At 43.3% G+C, this 16,457-nt stretch overlaps 1 long non-coding RNA gene across 1 annotated transcript; it reads right to left on the bottom strand.

Moving 5' to 3' along the window:
• Positions 1-721: 721 nt before the first annotated feature.
• LOC120834497 (uncharacterized) lies at positions 722-12,332 on the bottom strand. The gene is made up of 3 exons (XR_013453084.1): positions 12,270-12,332; positions 1,058-1,124; positions 722-957 (listed from the first exon to the last, which is right to left on the bottom strand). It is a non-coding gene; the product is annotated as an uncharacterized LOC120834497 (long non-coding RNA).
• Between the last annotated feature and the right edge of the window lie 4,125 nt (positions 12,333-16,457).

Raw genomic sequence — 16,457 nt, 5'->3', positions numbered from 1 at the left:
GGCGCCCCTTCACAGCCCAAATCAGATATCATAATTATGAATGGCACCAAATCTACATCACTGGACATGACACTTTTAATATACATAAGATGCCAATGCACATTTAAGTCTCCGCGGTTAAGGTGTTCTCAGTGTTGAGTTATAGTGCCGTGTGACACCGACCCCTGTGAGTCTCGTTTGGCCGTGGAAAAGGGAGGCTCGACGGATCGGCTCATTTGGATTAACCGCAAGTGCAAGAACTGAAATATCCTTCAAAGAAAAAGTACTGCGTTAACTTTTGCGTTACTCCTGCAGCCACTAAAAATCTCGTAATTTCACACAGGCCACCTCTGCTATTAACAAAGGTGGGGGAGGGGGGACTGGTCACCATTGTGAATCTGCATCAACATATTAATTCAAGGGGACATTTAGTGTTATCCTCTTAGACATATCATGCAATTCCGCAACACTAATGATCATTAAATTCACAAATGTAACCATTAATGAGTGTGAGTCGGGCTGCATCTGTGCTTCCCGCGTGGCTCCCTGTGTGTGTCACTACAACATGGACCCGAAGGCTCAGGAGCCATTGTCAGGTCAGGCACTACAAAGCTGCGGCTGATGTAGGTGGTCTACGTCGCCTCATTAGCAACAACACAAGCAGTGGTCTAATGAACTTAAGACAATGCTAATTAATGGAAGAGAACAAAAGGCTTAACATTCTTGTGAAAGTGTGGAGCACCGAGTCGGCTTGTATGACAGCGTTTAAGCCCACCTTAATCCGCCGGCGACGCGGCGCGCGGCGCCTCGACCTCGGCGGGGCGGGTCAGAGGGAGCCGCTCCGTGCCTCAGCTGATATAGTCACCTGTGACAATCCTTTATGGGCTGATAAAGTAAGGGAAGTCTCTCAAGGAACAGTGCGGTGACTTGGCAGAGGGTCTCCCCGGGGAGCAGGTGTCAGGGTTGTCTATCAGAAGCCTGAAAGGAGGAAAGGGACGTGTTACCGGGCTCCATTGTGCCCCAGTTGTCATTGACTGATCGGGTCCATTTAGCCGGCTTTCACAGTGAATGAAACCACCTGAATAGATGAAAGCGAGACAGCCTTCCCCGACAAACAAGGAGCCCTGGAATATTCATGGAAGGATCTGTGAGGAAAAGATTAATGTATTAGAAATTAAAATGGGGCCCGGACGTATGATCTTGCTCTAACACTTGGCCAGACCTGTGTCACCCGCCGCTAGCGCCTGAAGTCGGCACATGCTGCTGCCAAGGTGGAGAGGAATCATTAAGCACCCTGCCATTGTGTGAGCAGAATAATCAAACTTCACCCCCCCCCCCCGCCTCCATTCTTTCCCACAGCACTGACAATGAATAATTCTGAAGCCATTTGCAATGTTAACGGCACCTATCTGGGCCATCCATGGCTTTATGATAAGAGCCCCAAATATGCATTTCAACAGTCTGAACAGAAGCTGCTTCACCGGCATTTCAAAGGACACCTGTCAGTCATCTGAAAGAGCTGTCAGTCTCTGTCACGCAACGGTGCCGGTGAAATGGCCCAAAAGATAATCTTTACTCCCTCTCTTTCTCTCTCTCCACCTCTCTCTTTCATATCAGAGCAGTTACATTTGCAATAGAGTGACAAGTGATTTACACTGGAAAATGGATTGTGTTTAAACTGAAAAAGAGAGGAGGGGGGGGGGGGTATTCTTTTAGGCTGCGTTATTCTTTGCCAGTGTACAGCTGTATCAAATATGCTATCATAAATGTGATCGTGGCTACACTGAATGTCATTATGTTTGATACCATGAGCACTAGACGGGCTACTGAGCTCAAAGGTGAGTTTGATAATTCCTATCTCTCCGAACAGAGCCGTGCGGAGGATCAAACAGGTTTATGTTTCCAAAAAGTTTGACCTTCGGTTGTTTTTTAAATGGAATGGGACTTCAAATCGAGTTGACTCCTGTGTTGTGTGTCTAGCATCCCGTCATATCTCTATAGATTTTCACTTCATAGAATCTGTTTTTTTACTATTATTATTATTTTTCTTCAAAGAAGAGACGAATAATTGATTTACTTTAAACCAGTCTGGCGCAGATTGTGATTGCATGGACACTTTGTTGGCAAGCAGGCAAGAAAAGCCCCCCTTGCCCCTCCACATGTAGGCCAGTAATTTGTTAAGCACGACTAACTCGTGCGCCACCAGCTGTTGGTGATATTCACAGCTGAGTGCGGATAGGACGTGTTTGGACCGAGGCTTGCAGGGCCACGGCAGCGATGGACCCCAGTCCCACTTCCCTCGTGGCCCCTCTATGGGTGAGGACAGCCAACTCAGACCACGGCACCATGAAATCACAATACAGAGGTGCAGAGAAGAAGACAAAAGTAAATTTGACTTCCGGCTCAGCGGAGCAAGGAGAAAGTCATGTGCTCGCGATACGGAGTCCGAATCCGGAGAATGACCTTTATGACGAGTCCCCCTCTCCAGAATCTCCTCTGCCGCCAGTCAAGATGTACACCGAAGTCAAATGGAGCCACGGTGTGGATGGCTCAGGGTTCCCTGCCGTGCACCAAGTCAATCACAAGGAGATCAGAGCTAAGTTTTGCAACGTTGTATCATGAATAGCCGACATCAACATCACATCTGGAATGTCCACTAAAAGGGCCTGCAACTGTCGCCAACGTGCTCCCGGGATCTCTGCCAACCCCCAGAGTCGCTTCAGTTCATCCAGTACAAGCCGATACGCAAAGCTCCGCGGAAACCCTCATGCTTACCCATTCAAAAGTCTTTGTTGTTTTCCAGCAAACGGAGTCATTTTCACACAGAACAAACAGCGATTTAAGGAGGAATTTAAATTTCGGGCACTCCTCTCCGTCACATAGTTTCCACACCATGTCCGTTCCTTCGACAATCTGCTCATTGTCGCTCTAGGAGGACGCGGCTCGAGAAGCGAGTCACTCCATGAATGTTCACTTTCATTTGAGAGTGCAGTAGCCTGGCATGATCCCAGATGCTGAACCCTGACTCACCGGGTCTTTTTCAGATTGAGCGCTCTGTCCGTCTTCCCATTGTGAACAAAGACTTGCACTAGATAAAAGTTCATCCACACGCATGAAATGAAATTACATGTGTCAGAAAGACAACAAGGCTGCTGAGAATACAAACATCACGAGGAAAGACAAATGAGCGCACGTTCAAATAACTCCCGAGTGAATGAAAGTTAATCAAATGAAGTGAATAAAAGAACAAAAGCGAGTAGTTATCTTGTCAGTTTTTTTTTTTTTGCTTCCATCTGGAAGTTCTCACACAAATGAATGTCAATAGATGTGCATGTACAACAGCTTTCTTACAAATTATTCAGTGACTACAATTTGCAGTTGAAAAAGTCACACACGGGAAGCCATTTACCTGAGTCACAAATGAGTGTGTAATTGAGTCCTTAGGGAGAATAACTCAGCTTAACTACTGGAAATAATGTGTAAATTCAATACATTTCCTAATGAGCTCATTTGAGTTTGCTGCAATTATATTTGCTAGTCGAGGCTGCAGATAGGACTCGCAGCCGAGTTGAGGTGAATAAAACCAGCTCCGTTGCATTCATTAAAATTAGCATATGGACCTGTCAACACTTCTCAGAGGCGCGTTGTAACAATGCCATTTAGCCCCGCATCACGCACCGCCAGTGGAATGAATGCATGTGGTGGGTAAATGCCTCCCCACCCCTAGCGACAGGGGTGGAATAAGGACTGGCAACGCTGGCTCTGACGCACAAAAGAGGCTGCGTTTTAACAGCCGGCCGCTGGCCTCTGACCGGGGGGGGCCGTCCACATCAACCCTGCTTACACTCCGCCATACCTCCCAGCTACTGGCCCCGCCCACGCGTAGACAGACCGGCAGAGGCACAAGGCTGGAGAAGACTGTGTGTTTGTGGGGGGGGGGCAAGGAGAAGGAGATAGAATTAAAGATACGCCCCCCCCCCCCCCCCCCCCCCACATAGTGAGTCTTTGTATTGTATATTCCCTTAAAAAAAGTGCCTTTTTCATCTCAACTAACTTTCGTAGTATATATTATAAACCATTATTCTCTTCTATACAGTCTATCGCCTGATAAACTTAAAAACTATTCTTATCAAAAGGTTCCAGGAAGGAGAGGTCCATGAAAGAAAGCCCCCCCCGGTTATTGTTGTTTGTCATCATTACACTGGAGCTGCCAGTGAGAGACGGTATTGTTGCTCAGCGGAGCACACGAGGCCCTCGTTGCATTGTTGTGCCAGGATTTTAAAACAGGCGCGAGTTATCAATAGACCGCAGACTATTCGACTCACTCGGCTGTGCCTCTCGATACACTTCAGAACCGTGCACCGCTGAACAGCCAGCTATGATATCACACAATTGGGCTGCTTAACTGACAAACACTTTGTTTCCAGATGGCTCCGGGTCTACGTCTAATGGATAGACGGTGCCATCACTCCAAAGCCTTCTGACTTCCTTCTAGCGCTTCGTGCAGAATAACGAAGTGAATGTCATCTGATGGCATCAGTCGGACGGCACCATTCCAACTAATGTAAATCTCATTAGAATTTGCCATTTTCGATATTAGAAGCCACACTTTATTAAGACATAATTAATCCCGCGATTCGCTTGTGCCAGCAGAAATGGAGCCGGAGAATCCGAGGGAGGAATAAGAGACATGGCCAAGGAGAAGACAAAGCCTCAGCTGTGATTACCTGGAGCAGAAAAGCGAATGTAAAGGCCTTGGGCTGGCTTTGATATTTCCATCGTCCGTTAGTCTGCTATGACCTGGGCTTCATCTAACAGACCTAGACTGGAGGTCAGTAGGAATCAAGAGAACGTACCGGAGAGCAGAAGAGAGGAGAAAGTAAGACTAGGAGCACAGTTGAAAATGTCCACTGTAAAAGAGTTTTCCTCTCCCTCCCAATTTAACTCACACACACACACACACACACACACACACACACACACACTCCACCACGCTCATTATAGTTACCTTTTGTCTAGTATTTGCTAACATTACCACTCTGCCTCCAGCACTAAAAGAACCAGGACCAACTTTATTCTGTCAGAGTGCTTATTAAAAGTTTACATATTTTCACTTCTGTGACCCTTAATGAGGATGAAGCTTGTCTTCACTGTAGGAAAAAGTATAGGCAATAGATATAGATTAATATTAAAAAAGCTGTACTATAGTATGTGCATGGCAACTGTTAGGGATTTAAGCAAGAAGTGCACCCCTAGTGGTGGAAATTATAATACGTGTAATAATGTTGAGTGTTTCAAAGGACCAAAGCGTGGAAAGGACTGTTAGAATTTTCCTGCTGCCGCTTCGATAAGTCGCTTTAGACTTGCTCAGAGAATTCTCTATTTCGCGGAATATTTTACTGTTCGTTTTGTATTTCACTTTGTAATTGTATTCCTTATAACGTTGTTTAGTTATTAAATACTTTTTGATTTTTGAAGTTAAGCAAGCTGACTCTTTTGTATCTTCGTTTCCGGCCGGGACGAGAACAAGGGAGTGAGGCTTTCCGAACCCTAACACAACGCAATAATCGATGTTTTTAGGTAGAACGGCATTAATAAATTAAAACACTGGATATCAAGCTTAGTTTATGGTAAGCCAACATTGTCTACAAGACTCTTTCTAAAGTTCTGTGCCGTGAGAGACAGTGTTGAGAGGAGAAAAATGCTTAATACAGTAAGAACAAAGTATAACACGTTTACATGAAAGAAGCAGTGTTTGTAACTACAACCAGACCCGTTAAAATAATCCCCATTTACTACAGAAACAACAAAGTAAAGTTGTACTACTGACGTTGCATGAAGGGAAGCGTTATCTGTTCAAGGTGGAGCTTTCAATTCTATGTTGGATAATTGAATAATTAACTCATTTTTTAATTGTTGTACATTGTGGCTCAAATCTGAATCAGCGAACTAACCCAGTAACAGTTTGTAATCCTCTGAAGTACATAGTGGATGAAAATATCATACAGCTGTTGCACACCTTTATTTCAGGACATAATGAGTTTGAATAATAACATAAGTGGCTCAGGTTGCCTACCTTGCCTCACAGCACAGTCTGTTTTCTTCTGTGAACCAGATGGCCGTGACTCGGGTCTGTGACGCAGGTCCTGGAGACACGGCAGGTGTATTGCACAGGATCAACAAGAGCGCAGCGGTGAGTGCGCAAATGTTTGCATGAGCGGGCCTCGAGAAAGCCGAAAGCTTTGCTGCAGCGCAGATGCCGAGCTTCCAGCTCACTCTGGAACACGCCCGTCTCCAAAAGCAGAAAGGACTCATTTTTTGTAATAAAAACACTTTAGTTGACATTAAAAGGAAAAGTTCTGCTCAAAACATCTGATGTTAATGATCTACTGGTCTCACCTCAATACCAACTGAACCAACTACAGGCAACACGGCCACGAATACTGCTTGAGACGTTGTTTCAAAATGGATATTGTGCGGAACTGCGATGCTCCGTCAGAATACTGCATGTGATATAGATGGATAGACAGATGATTGCATATGTACATATGGGTTCATTTGTGTCATGAAACAGTTGCAGGATGATAATTATCCAAGAAAAGCCCTCCTTAAAGCTGGTATAACAGCAAGCTTGTGTAAAAGCTATTTAAACTCTCCAACAAGAGTGTAAAGTCACTTGATGGATGACAACCGGCTACAGCATGGGAATTTAACTGCATTTTAAATCTGCCTGAGCTTTCAACGACAGCTCACAACCGTTTCTCAAAACATGTTTTTGTGTGTAGAGTAATACGGCCAAGCTCAGATTTCTCTCGTCCCTTCAAGCGCAAAATACAAAAGGCCTGGACTGCCACCACCTGATTCAATCAAGTGTGTTACATTGTATACCCATGGGCAACAAGGCAACTTGTATTTTAATTAATAATGTAATACCCTGGTCTCAAAGCCTTGACCCCTGGCATTCTTGCGGCTTTTTTTTTTTTTTTGTGTAAATACTCTCAACATCCGAGCAAAGGTGCTGGGAGCATTTTTCTACACACATGCAACTGGATTTGATAAATAAAGCTTGAAAGAAGCACGGCTGCATTTGGAAGCACTATGTGAGTAAAGAGCAGTTAGCCTCATGTGATAGCTTAGGAACCAAGAACAACGAGGCACATGCCGTTAACTATGTACAGAATTATTCAAAGAAACGTGATAACTAACACTGGGGAAGAATGGGAGATGAAAAGAAAATGAGGATATCAATTCAAGTACTGGCTTGAGAAAAATATCCAATGTAAGCAAAGGACATGGTGTGAAGGAAAGTAAACGTTCAGGGCTATGAAGGCAGAGACATGGCCGTGGGTGCTGTGTTGTGAGGAATAACGTGCACAGTGAAGGGTAAACGCACGCTTCTTTGGAGATCCTGGACCGGAAAGGAAGCCTGGGGGAGCTCAAGGGCTCGTGGGGTACGGGCTGTATTCAACCTTTCTCTGCAGCCCCACACACACACACACACACACACACACACACACACACCACAACAACAAGGAGCGGTGGCACTCTTACAGTACGCCGTGACGTACTGACACATTTGAAAAGTAAATGAGGGACTAAATTGCACAAAGGCAAAAGGAAAACATTAAAAATTCCCAAAGCTGTGTTTTTAGAGCGATGCAAGATGTGAAGCAATTCATGTATTTTCATATGCCAAAAAAAGATCAATTACCTGCCAATGATTTATATATATATATATATATAGTCTATAAACAGTGTATTGTCACTTTAACAGGGAGTGTGTTCACAGTGTTCCCAATATCTACAACACAACTGACAAAATATCAAATAAGCAAGTATATTATCTATTTTCTGAAATCACAAATTTAATTTGTAGTAGAACAAACATTTTAATTAGCTAACATGAGCTCAGCCACGGGTAAATCTAAAGTGATTATTCCTGCCCTCAGAGAAAGGCTGTCTCCCTGCGCTCTGTCAAAAGGTCAATTATGGCCCCAAACCAGCATGCAGTGACAGTGACCTGGAAGCGCTACTGATGACCCCACATCCAGGGGCCCAAAAGAGTTGATCATCTAACATGCAGGCCGCCCCGAGCCATGGAAATCTGACATTTGTCCTTATTCAAATGAACACAAACAATATGCATCTCATGCCTCTCCCTAACCTGTGCCAAATCTAAAGGCACACGGAACCAGCGGTCTTAATGCATTGTCCTCCCATCCAAGTTCATGCCCTTCCCTGTGAATGCTGCCACACGGCAATCACCCACGGAGCCTGCAGGAGGAGCGGCCTGCAAAAAGGCTCCATCGTCACCAGCATCTGCGCTAACACCGGCCGTCATCGTTCCCGTCTACGGGGGTCACGCAATGGACTGGGGGTCAGTCACGGAAGGCAAACGAAAGTTTTGTGTACTGGATTGATGTTTTGTTTGTTGGCATTTCTCATGTTGAAACAGTATTATTGCTCATGCTGCTCCGTGTCTGCTGGTTGGGCGAATAGAAAGCTGCAGAGATAATGCACAGACAATGTTGGGCTATAAACAACCTTCACCACGGTCACATGAGGCCGAGTATCACTCAAACAAGCATTTAGCCACTTGTTAGCCACCGCTGGTGCTATTCCTTATTTTCCGTACTGTCAACATGTCGATCATAGTGAAGGACACCTGACTGATATGATCTTACTAGTTTTGGAGAATAATGGGTTCTATGGTACAAAGGGATTCAATTTTGACTGGACAAACAAATATTTCCAAGCACTCAGGTCTGTCTTGATGATGGTCTTCTCTTTGAATGTGTTGTTGACAAAACATATCTAAAATATTACTACGCAAATCCTTCAAGTTTTGCTCAATATATGACAAATATCCATAATGCACCTGTGCCTTCATGCCAAAGCCAATATAAGCCCGTTTACTGCTACACTGGGGGGAAAAGCTTTGCAAGAACACCTCTATAAGAAGGTTATTGCCGTAGCACCGGTGTATACACAGTAAATTCTTACTGAATGGCACTTGCCTGAAGCAACACCTACCATAGTAAATGCTTATCCATGTGGACTTCCCATCTCATGCTGTTTTGTCTGTGTGTGCAGAAGGTAGCGGCCCGGGCTGGAACTGTATGACACAGAGCCAGGGCTCTCATGTCTGCAGGGCGTTCCACAGAGCATGATCATGAAAAGCAGAAACATGAAGAAAACTGCAAAAGGTTGAGCCATGGAAACGTCTTTCTTCTTCACGTCAGTTAATTTCCCCTTTTTCCCTTTGGTTCCACATCACTTTTCTATTATGTTTTGAACACTGTGAAAACATAATACAAATCATGCTGCTGGAAACCAAAAAAAAAAAAAATCTAATCATTACGCCCTCAAATGAAAAAATGGATACCAGTGAAAAATGTAAGGGAATTGTTATTTTTCACATTCTAATTCACATCACAAGGAACCGAAAAGAAACGCATGCTGTATATCAGATTGGTTTGGTGCCTTTTGCCCCGAGCCACGCGGTACACACTGATATTAGTTTTAAATACAGATTGCCGGCAATAACAAAACAGAGGAGTCCATGCCGGCCACATGGGCTCCGGTGTGGAGTCCCTCGCGTTGCCGGCTGGCCGGGACAGCTTCAATCAAAAAGCTCAAATAAATGTACTTCTTTGGGCTCTGTCGACTGTAAACTGTTATTGATCCCGACAAATGAAATTTGTTCACGTTGATCGATCAAACACATTATCTGTGTTTTCCAGTCTATTACCAGCAAGTGGAAACTCAGGAGGCATCAATAAATAGAGCCGGGTCACCGGCGGGTAGATTCCGTACACGCTAGAAGGGCTGTAAAAAAAAAATGTTTTTTTAAAAAAAAACAGGCGACCGCACATAAGCACTTGTGCTTAAAGGTAATGGACCTGCATCCTGACCAAACGCTAAGTGCCCGCGGTGTCTAGATGGGGAAAGCACCGCCGCTGCACCTTCAAGGTCTACAGACACTTGTGTGTGTACTGTATACTTGCCCTCCTCCTTCTTCTGCCCTTGCTAATCCCCCCTCACCCACCCATCCCCTCCACCTTCGTACACGTGAAAGCCTTCCAGCTGGCACCCAGCGCCGGAATTTGGCAGGTTGGGAGGAACATGAGAATTGAACCTATATCTCCCCAGCTACCAGTTCTCAAATATCAGTGGAGTCCAGCCCTTCATCGGGGACTGACGGGAGGAGAGCCTGAACAAAAAAAAGCTCCTCCTGGCACCGCTCCTCCCGTCTGTGCCCGCCGCTATCACAGGGGTCACGTTGCCATGAGGAAGTAGCTACAAATGATCACATATGAGGGAGGGGGTCTATCGGAGGGATGCATCCGCGCTTCGATTAGTGTGTTTCTGGAGCCAAAAATGTATCGGCTTTTCCACACAATTGTAAAGTTCTCAACTGTGACCAAGACGGAGGCAAAGAAGCAGATGTACGCTGTTGCCAGTTTTATTATTAGGTGCACTTAACCAAAAGTGATGCAACAAATCCTACCTCCATGAAGGTTATGAAGTTTCTTTGTTGGAACCGTTTTGATTGGCATTGATTCATTTTGGAGGTTGTACTTTGGGTGAAATTGCACTGCAATCAACCCCAATTGATAAAAGTGTAGTAGCCACTTTTTAATACGAGACAAATCAAATTTTTGGTAACTAAATGTGAGATGCAAGGTGTGTTTCTTTGGGAAATATCTGATGAAAAATGCTTTTTAATCCTCAAATTGACAATAAAACAACAGACGGGGCATAAAGGTTTGTATCTGATCAGGAGAGTTATGTCAGGCAATTTAGTTCAATCGTAAAACAGCTATTTCATGTAGAAAACCACTATAGAAACGTGCATTCTTTCCAAGTTGTTCCAACTTTATGGTCCTCGGCTGAACCACTAAAGCCACCTTTTGCATTTCCTCCGACTAACAGGAGTGACAGCTTGTCCACAAACTAAAAGGCGTCCTTACTAGAATTGGAATAACTGCCCCTCTACAGCGCCGATAGCTCCTTTATTATGGAAAATTATTTTAAACAGCATAAAACGTCAGAGGCACATTTTTGCCATGTTTCTGCCACTATCACTCCAGCTATTGATAAGATGTCTAAATTTATTGCAGAATAATTCTGCAGGAAAAGAGATAAAAGGTTGCTGAATAAAATATGAGGCGAAGGCTGTAAATTGTAGCAATGCATATCATTTCATTCAAATGTAGGACGCAATTACCATCTGCTACACTCATCAGTCCCCTCCTTTATGACTTAATTATATGTTTAATGCTATCAGATCAAGGAAAGGGCAAAACAGATGAATGAGGGAGAAAAAGAAAAGATTCCGCAACAAGACAAAAGGCAGATTAAAAGTAACATAAAGGGATGGAATTGATTTCATTTACCGGGAAATAGAAAAAGTTAATTTAGATACAATGTTCCCTCATCTCCTGTGCCATGGTAAGATAATACACGCAGTGTGTTGCCATTAGGTCTCATACCCGGCAAACAAAAGAAGTCAAGTTCCTCAAAACCTGGAAGTCTGGAAAGAAACCCATTCATTTTTTTTTAGAAGAGCAAGCAAATTGGCGAATCGCTCAAACTGTTCCGTCCATGACATCAACGCGTTATCTTCATAAAACTTAAGGTTCAGCAGGGGCCGGTCACAGGAGGCAACAACATCTAATTGTGTCGCGTTGGGGCACAATGAAACTCCACAGCACTGAAACTTTTGGTGGGGATGCAAATGGTGTACGGCAGTGTTCTCAAAGAAAACCGGGGTTGTCCAAATGGCTGTGGGGTAAAAAGCCAGCCAGTGGGCATCCCAGGTGCCAGCGGGCACCGTCCTAACTGTGTACCTTTGGCCAGAACTCATTATAGGGTGACATTTAGGACTGCTGCTGTCCATGCCAAGTCAGCCCTCTGGATTGAGACAAATTATGTAGTTATTTTTTATGTCAGACATTAAGTCACGTGCAGTGGGAGCCAAATCAGTATCACCTCCGTGTCACCCGGGGAAAGAAATTGATAAAGGCTCCTCAAACTGCTCGAACAGGGGCGTTGTTCAACTTTTTGGGTCAAACATTTGGTCTCACGAAAACATGATTGAATTTAATTTTGATCCGTAGTGCAGATGCTTCAACAGTTGTATTAAATATTTGATCATGAGCTAAGATATTATCCTCTAATTTACTTATTCTCTAAATCACAGTCGTGTTCGGTTTGACTTATCGCTGTTCTCTTTCTGTGGACCCTAGAAAAGCAAAGATCGTGGTGACATGGAGGGGATCTTCTACCTGTACGCTGCTGCAGGAGGTGCAGTGGGTTGCGTTGCTCTGCGGCGACCATTTCTTTCAAGCCTGAGGAAAAACACAAAAAGAGCAGATCTAATGAATAGCTTAGAATTTAGACTTAAAAACGTTACTAAAGCCACACATTTATACAAGTAATACCTGACTTAAATCTATACGCTGTGATATAAAACAATGCGCCTACTCCAATGTCACGACCATGATTTTTTTTTTTAATGATTTACACACATTTTTAAAATCCATTCAGACAAATAATATTTCAAGTTGCGCGCGTCAATACTACACAAGCTTATTTTTCCCAATTCGCGGATATATTGCAGTGGGAATAAAGCAACATGAGTTGTTGTTGCAGATTCCTCCATGAAGCCAAATGAGCGTCATCCCACCAGGGAGTGCACAACATGAACAGAACCAAAGCTCCATCTTGTGGACTAAATCGAGTACAACAGAACGGGCCGCCGCAGCTTCCGAAGCTTTTCCATCTACCAGGTTCGGGAGCAGATTCCATTGAGCGCCCGAAAGGATGAAATATGTGAAAGGTGATATGAAAGAACGAAAACGCAGGCGCTAATTACGTGTGTGAGAGTACAATTACACAGTATCTGTTTGAGAAAGTGTCAAACAACAGGCAGGGAGGCGATGAATAACATATTTTATGGTTCTCTCATCTAGTGGGAGATGCATTTTTGCTTTGAGGATTCCAATAATTCATCAAACAGAGGATATAAGAAGCCAAACAGAACAATTAAATGAGCAGTCGGCACAAGCTTGCAGGTATCTCACTAAGCATGAAATGAATCAAAGTTGTTTATGTGCTTTGTATTAGTGGGGACATTATAGATAATTGCTAATTTGATATATTCCAAATAAAGCATTCATACAATGCGCATGCTGCGATATCATCCATACAAACTTCAGGATAAAACAAACAGAAAAAAAGATGTGTGTAATTGATTATAAGTTAATTGTGCAAAGGTCTCGCTGATGGAAACCATCTGTCAAAACAAGCTGTACGTTCACTAATTCTAATCCTAATTAATTAAACTGCTAACAAATGACATACATCATAGTTAGCACAGGGGGGGAAACTACCGCAGGAACTGTTATGAAACAAATTATCTTTAACAATGGGAGAAAATTACATCACATAACTAAATATTATTGTCGTTTCCGCGAGCCATATTTCTTAATGAATTCTCTAATTAATTTAATTCACACAATGTGCATAATTTGGAGCTGAAAATGTCAGTGGGTCAGATTTAACCATATTGATGCTGGCTGTCTATTTCAACGAGTGCCATATTAGCACAACATGACCTCTATGTAAATGACACACACACCAACTGTTGTCATTTTAATTCCAGGGTCTAATTAACATGTTCTAAAGATATCATACAAGTACATTTAGCTCATTTTACACATGCCAGTGTCAATGCCAGTTCTCCATTTGCCCTAATTTTATGTAATGGCCTTTAACGGGAAATGGCATAATGGCTCATGTTACAGACGGAGATTATGACAAAAAGTTTTGTTTTTTTAATGTTTTTTCGAAATTAAGTGCTGAACTTTCTTGTCAGGAGCTGTCAGCATTTACCGATTACCAATTATGTCAATTATAAGAGTAGTCTAGCCACCTCTTTTCTTATGCTCATCCTCATCACTCCACGCTGCTGAGAAATAAGAACCCCCCCAATGATCCCTATGGTATATTAATGATCTTTTGGGGGGGGATTATTCTTCAGTTGGTCCTTTTCTCTTAAGAAATGTACGTTATCTAGAACCTTGTGAGTAAGAGAGTCACGTCGTTTTACTCCACCTAATGCTACGAACGAAATCCTGTGCAATCTTTTGCCTGCGATCGACTTCCACCGCTGAATCCTTCCGTCTGTGTCTTCTCCACAAGCCGTGCCCGTCCAGCAGTTTAGAGAAAAATCCAATCCAATTTACCAAATGATGCCATCATGAGTGTGAATGCAGAAATGGATGAATAAATGAATAAATTGCCCAGTGGATGGAACATATAAGCGAACACATGCATTGCAGGGCCCGGGGGCTGTCCCGAGGCCAATCATTTAGCTAACACACTAATGAAAGCGTGTGTAGTGTGGCTAAGGGCAGCCACCATGGGAGGCACCGCTCCCCTCCCTCCTCATGTCGCCGAGCGTTAATAGGCGGGATGGAGCCAACGGAACTCCCAGGAGAGGCGATGCTGATGAAGAGGAAAACCTGTCGTCCCCTCCGCTAATCACCGCCTAACGGCTGCGGCGACGCCGGTCTTACAAATGGGGCCGTGCAGGTGTGCTCACGCACATCTGCAGGTTGTGCGTGAGAAGCACCGGCGTTTTAAGGTATTGCTAAATGAATAGAATAGAATGTTCTTTGCCTACTGTGCTGTGCTTGTTCACGTGCATATTTGGCTGCCAACTCGTTCGGGGAGCTTAAATAAGCACAACACGTACAGCGTGTGTCGTTTGTGTTGTTTGTTTAGTTTCATATCGTTGAAGGTCTGAATCACTGTCAAACCGCGTGACGTGTCTGAATACAGCGGTGGTAACATCACCTCAGAGGCAAATCAATCAGAGCTACAACAATAAGCCGATTAATCGATTGGTCGATCAACAGAAATGTAATCAGCAACCGATTGTTGTTCTTTAACTTCCAGGTTCTCAGATTTGCTGCTTTTGTCTGTTTTAGTAGTACTGTACATGTAGGCATTTCACATTGAAATGTTGACATGCTTTTTATAATTTTGTGGACTAAACAAGTAGGTTAATGAGTTAGCCAAGACAATTAACAGCAGAAGAAACATTGACAATAATCCTTAGTTGCAGTCCAAAATAAATAGTCTCTTCTGTTTACAGTGGGCCTTATATGTATCAACCAAGTAGACCTAACGCTCATTATGGCCACTAAAGGAAAAAGCCCTAATTCAGATTTTTCATAGGGCATTTCACATAAACTCTCAATATTACAAAATATATATATTTTTTAAATACATTAGAGAGCTGATAAGTCATGATGTCAAATAGCATTACTATTATTAATGCTTATTATTAACTCCCTGGGCCAAATGATTATTCACTTCAGCTTAACGTTTAGCAAAGACTAAAGAATGCCTTTCACATTCTCATCACTATTGTGAAGCTTACACGTTTTATTATTGTATGACGTCCATGCCAACAGCACACAAAGACTCCTGATTAGTAATAGCAGTGTATCAAGTTATGCCACACGTGAAAGGCGTGTCGCCTTTATTGCAGGTCTGACGTGATTAATATGTCAAAGTTTTTAGTCAAACTAGACATTCAGCCTTTGTGTAGTTTGCTGGATGACGTCGACTCTATTGACTCGTGGCTATACCTTTTTGGAGGTAAACATCAAGCTGTAAAACTTTGAGAAATCCCCTTCCGGTTGAGACCTACAGAATAAAGTTTTAATAGTAAAGATTTGTTTGTAATAATTGAGCTTTCCACTGTAGGGGTCCGTTTTGGGAGACGTTTCCCATCTCAGGGTAAATCAACTCAGAGTTCAGGGTTTGACTCAGAGTTTGTTAAACCTCCTATTTGAAACGGACCCCAGGTCTTTAACAGCGGGTGACAAAAAAAATAAAAATCAAGATAAATTATTTCATCTTTCTACATCGTATGCTCTACCGTACACATATGGGAGATTAAACTTTTTATTATTTTCAACATGAGGTGAGAAATGCGTCATGTCTAACCGCATGCTTCAAAGACATATGGGGGAGGCATTTCATCAGAAATGCAAACACAACTTGTGACTTGTTCAACAATGCCAGTGCAGCTCACACGACCGGCCGCTCCAGCAGTTTAGCGTGCTCATTTGGGCAACTGGAACACAAGACGTTATTGTCTTCGACAAAATGTCAACTGAAACTTCTCCATATTTTCTTGATGGTGTTAGTACATTTGAAATTAAAATGAAACCGTTCAGCCGGTCTGTCTCAGAAACAGCTATTGACTCAGTTTTGACTCATGGTCCACGTTTGCAGGCCACACCTTTGTGAACGCAAGGTCCACATGTAGTCAGCCGAATGATTTCTGATGAAAAAAACATGGTTTGGGGCCTGGGTCGAGAATCCTACCTCTTTATTGACTGACTTATCAAATCTGTACTTTAATGTGCATGTTAATTCCTATAGAATTATGAAAC

The sequence above is a fragment of the Gasterosteus aculeatus genome, chromosome 16 (assembly GCF_964276395.1).
Source record: "Gasterosteus aculeatus chromosome 16, fGasAcu3.hap1.1, whole genome shotgun sequence".
Classification (NCBI taxonomy): domain Eukaryota; kingdom Metazoa; phylum Chordata; class Actinopteri; order Perciformes; family Gasterosteidae; genus Gasterosteus; species Gasterosteus aculeatus.
This window is presented reverse-complemented; position numbering and strand designations above follow the sequence as displayed.